At 37.4% G+C, this 4369-nt stretch overlaps 1 long non-coding RNA gene across 1 annotated transcript; it reads left to right on the top strand.

Moving 5' to 3' along the window:
- The first annotated feature begins 241 nt into the window (after positions 1-241).
- Positions 242-1502, top strand: LOC149131041 (uncharacterized). The gene is made up of 2 exons (XR_016238365.1): positions 242-425; positions 1156-1502. It is a non-coding gene; the product is annotated as an uncharacterized LOC149131041 (long non-coding RNA).
- Positions 1503-4369: the final 2867 nt, after the last annotated feature.

Raw genomic sequence — 4369 nt, 5'->3', positions numbered from 1 at the left:
TTGAACATTTTAAGTGAAAGCCAAATAGAAAAGATCCCTACAGTGTTCTATGTGCCCTTCTTTATTTTTTAATTTAATTTTAATGATGTTATGGTTTGATTTGATAGAGATTTTGGTTGTTATTTCTAGCAAAAAAGAGTGGCCACAGCGAATATCTCTTATTAGCTTCAACGCATGTGGAACTCTCTATTTTTTATAGTCTCCCTTGCTTTAGATATCTCAGACTAAGCTGTTCCGAGTTACTCCCTCTGATAAATATTCGGTCGCACTTGTTTCTCGATAATGTTTTGAAAATGCGAAGCTAATTGCAGCAAATACAGGTTAAAGAAAACAGACCTAATTGAAAACTGAAATTTAGAGGGAAAACACAGCAAAAGTGAAAGCTAGTAATATACCAATGGGAATATCCCAGAGATAAGTTTATGGTAAGTAATGATAACAGGGCGTCATTTATCCACTCAACCTTTTAACTTTATACTTTATCTTCATTCAAGCATTGTTTGTTTCTCTATTCCCATAATTCCTTTTGGGTTTTCCCAATCCTTCTCTCTTTCTCTTATATCTACAAATAATACAAATATTGTTAGCCGCATACACATACATACATGCATGCATACATACATACATACATACGTACGTTCATAACTTGCACATTATAAATATGCAAAGCTTTTCTTCTCAAAATTTAAAATGCAACATTGTTATCTTCATTCCACACACATACATACAGAAATTAGATATGTATGTATGTGCGTCGAACAAGCCGTATCAGCGATAATATTCCATGTGTTTACAGTTGACAACACGTGCTGTCACACAGGGAAACAAACAAGTTTGAGACTCAAAACGATTAAATGCCAAACAAATAGATCATAATCTGGGCAAGACTTCTGCCCCCCCCCCACCCTTTTTTTTTGTTACGACACCTGCAAGAAACTAGTTGATTCAATGCCTAAACGTATAAAAGCGGTCACTGATGCTAAAGGAGGGTCAACCAGATATTAAAACTAATGTATATTGTGAAATGTACCATACGCTACCATGTGCACGAGTTTCATTAAACATTGAGATTGCAGAACCCCAAAACACTGGGGTGGTCTAATACTTTTGGCCAAGGCTGTATATTTGAATCGTTTTTTTCTTTCTTTTTTGTAGCAATGCAAGAATTAACTAAGGAAGAAGAAGAGGAGCAACAACAGTCCGACAGAGCATTCCTCAGAGAACGGTTCCTTCGTTTCCTACTGGCATTAGATGGCAACCATGCAGATTTAATCATGCAAGAAAATAACATAGTATCCGGTAAACTATTATTAGCCGACCTTAACTTTGAGAACCTCATGGTGCGAGATCTACAAACACCAATAGGAACGTTGCCTCATGCACTGTTACGTACAAATGACATTCTTTCGTTCAGACTAAATATGGAAGAGACTTAGATTACTTCCGCAAAAATTTCTCTTGATTTGTTTTTTATTTCAATAAAATTTTCTTTTTCACACATATTTAGTTATTGGTTGTAAATTATTTCCTGCAAAGATTTGTTTGTTTCTTTACCTGTCTTCGTCTTTTGTTTTCCATAAATTTGATTTACGTGCACACCCGTATATATGCCTCTTACAAGTACCCAGTCCACACTGTAAAGTGGTTGGCGTTTGGAAGGTCAACCGGCTGTAAAAACTTTGCCAAAACTGACCCGGGGTGGTTGGTGTCAGGAAGGGCATCCAGCTGGAAAAATCCAGACAACAGTCACAGAGGTTTGGTGCAGGTTTCCATCTGGCTGGCTCCTGTCAAACCGTCCCACCCATGCCAGCATGGAAGGCAGATGTTAAACGATGGTGATGATGATACTGGAGTTGATTCAAGTGATTAAAAATTCCCAGCATGGCAACAGTCAAATGGTTTAAACAAATAAAAAAAAAAAATTCACACATACACACACATATTAGCAATATACTTCCTCTCATTAGGCAAGATAGGATATGCTTAATCAAACCAAACTGATGATTTAATTATCATTTATTAGCTATTTAATGTAATTGATTGGCACTTTTATATCTAACATTCGGCCTTCACTTCCTCCAGTTCCCGTGTCAATGTTAACATTAACGAGATATCACTATCAATAAAGCTTTGCAAAAACTTTTGAACAGATCAGCCTGCAGATAACAACACATTTCCCAGAATAATGTGGTTATTTTCTTTTTCATTACTGCAAAATATAAAACTCTTCCTGTAACCTTAGAGGAACACTAAACAAGCACTCTTAAAGTAATACAATATCTTTTCCATATGGTTTCATTTGTTGATATCATATGTATTCAGCTTAACTCCACAGGCGTAGGTATAGGTGTGGCTGTGCAGTAAGAAGCCTGCTTCCCAACCACAGGGTTCTGGGTTCAGTCTCACTGTGTGGCACCTTGGGCAAGTGTCTTCTACTATAGCCTCAGGCCAACCAAAGCCTTGTGAGTGAATTTGGCAGACAGAAACTGAAAGAAGCCCATCGTGTATATATATATATATATATATATATATATATATATATATATATATTAGAAAAAAATAAGGTATTCAGAGATCTGGATGGTTGTATATATACAAATATTTATTAAGATGTCATGTTTTTACAAATCACATATTTTCATCTATTCTAATAGATTCTTCAGCTTTAAATTGTGTGAAGGGATTTGTCTCTTTTTGTAGTATTAGTGTTCTTCAGTCTCCACTCACTTCTATTCCTCTTCTTGCATCTTCTCTGCCTCCCCCTCAAACTTCTTCTCCACCTTTCCAGCCCCACCACAGTGACCCTAACCCTAACCCTTCTCTAGCTGTTAAAGCAGTAAGGAACCTGTTTGACCCTTTCTAAAGCTACCTTTATTTACTGTAGTTCCAGTTTGATGAAGGGGTTCTGAGTGTTGTGAGCTGCATGGCAACCTCACTGGTACTGGTGCCACAAAGAAACGAAAGAAAAGCACTGCGAGAAGGTTGGTGCTTAGAAGCAGACCTTAGAACATGACACACGCCATGCATCCATCAGGTTTTTTAACAACCACCCAACTCATGCCAGTATAAAGGTTGAAAGATGAGGATGATGATATTTGATATACTTAATGTCATTACAACAATATTGTTACATTGTTAATGAAATCTCAACGAGGAAATATGAAACAGATCCTGGTAAGGACTGAGAGGTTGATTACAAAGCAGAAGGAAAACTATGATGTGGAACAGCGTCCTGTCGCTGAGAGGATGTAAGTGTGGTAGACTAATTAATGAATGCTCCATGAATGGATGATTATGCTGACATGGTCTGTTTTATCATTCAGGTCTCACATAGTGAGTCACCATACAGATCCTAATTAGAAGATATATTTAACACTAGAAGGCACATGACTCAATGGTTCACAATCATGAGGTAATGAGTTTGATTCCCAGACTGGGTTATATGTTTGTGTTCTTGAGCAAGACACTTTATTTCATGCTGCTCCAGCTCACTCTTCGCTGTGGAAATGAGTTGTGATGTCTCTGGTGCCAAGCTGTGTCAGCCTTTTGCCTTTCCCCTGGATAACATCGGTGGTATGGCAAGGGGAGGCTGATATGCACAGGTGACTGCTGGTCTTCCATAAGCAACCTTGTCCAGACTTCCTAGGTGCAATTCCATGGTCTGACCATACCAATGCAAAAACCACACCTCTTTACCTCTCCCTCCTTCTCAAAAATTTTTTCCTTTTTTCTTCTCCCTTGCTTGGCAAACCCCACAATTTTTTTATATATAAAAAGGCCAAGAAACTTAACTTTAAACCACATTTTAATAAATCCAATAACGGAAGAAAGCGCTAAAAGTGTAAATAAAATGTAAATAAAAAATATAATCATCCAACATTCTGACTACTGTATCATTCTAAATATACAATATCTGTACATCACTTCAAAAATTCTCTCTCTCTCTGTATAATGAGTATATAGGGTTAAATTATCCAGTTGGGATAATATATAAAGGATGAAAGGCAAAGTCTTAATGATAATAATGGGGGCATAACTGACGAGGACATTGCAAGAACAGGCAACAATTTGTGTGAGGGTTTACATAAAAGATGGGGAGAAAGAAATGGAAAAGTCTGTGTGAGGGTTTACATAAAAGATGGGGAGAAAGAAATGGAAAAGTCGGTGAAGGGCAATAAAAGTATACATGATATACAAAAGTATGGGATGACATGAAAGATCCAGTCCTCCTGATACAGGAGAAACACCAGTTAGGGTCAATGAAGGAACACCACAGATCCAGGATTATCCTGACCACCAAAATCAACCATGCTCTCGAATGTATTAGGTGCATACTTAGAGTTGGGCCACTCACTCTAATCATTTTTGC

The sequence above is a fragment of the Octopus bimaculoides genome, chromosome 25, assembly GCF_046866305.1.
Source record: "Octopus bimaculoides isolate indiv1 chromosome 25, ASM4686630v1, whole genome shotgun sequence".
NCBI lineage: Eukaryota > Metazoa > Mollusca > Cephalopoda > Octopoda > Octopodidae > Octopus > Octopus bimaculoides.
The sequence above is the reverse complement of the archived record's forward strand: the minus strand, read 5'-3'. Positions and strand labels throughout refer to the sequence as shown.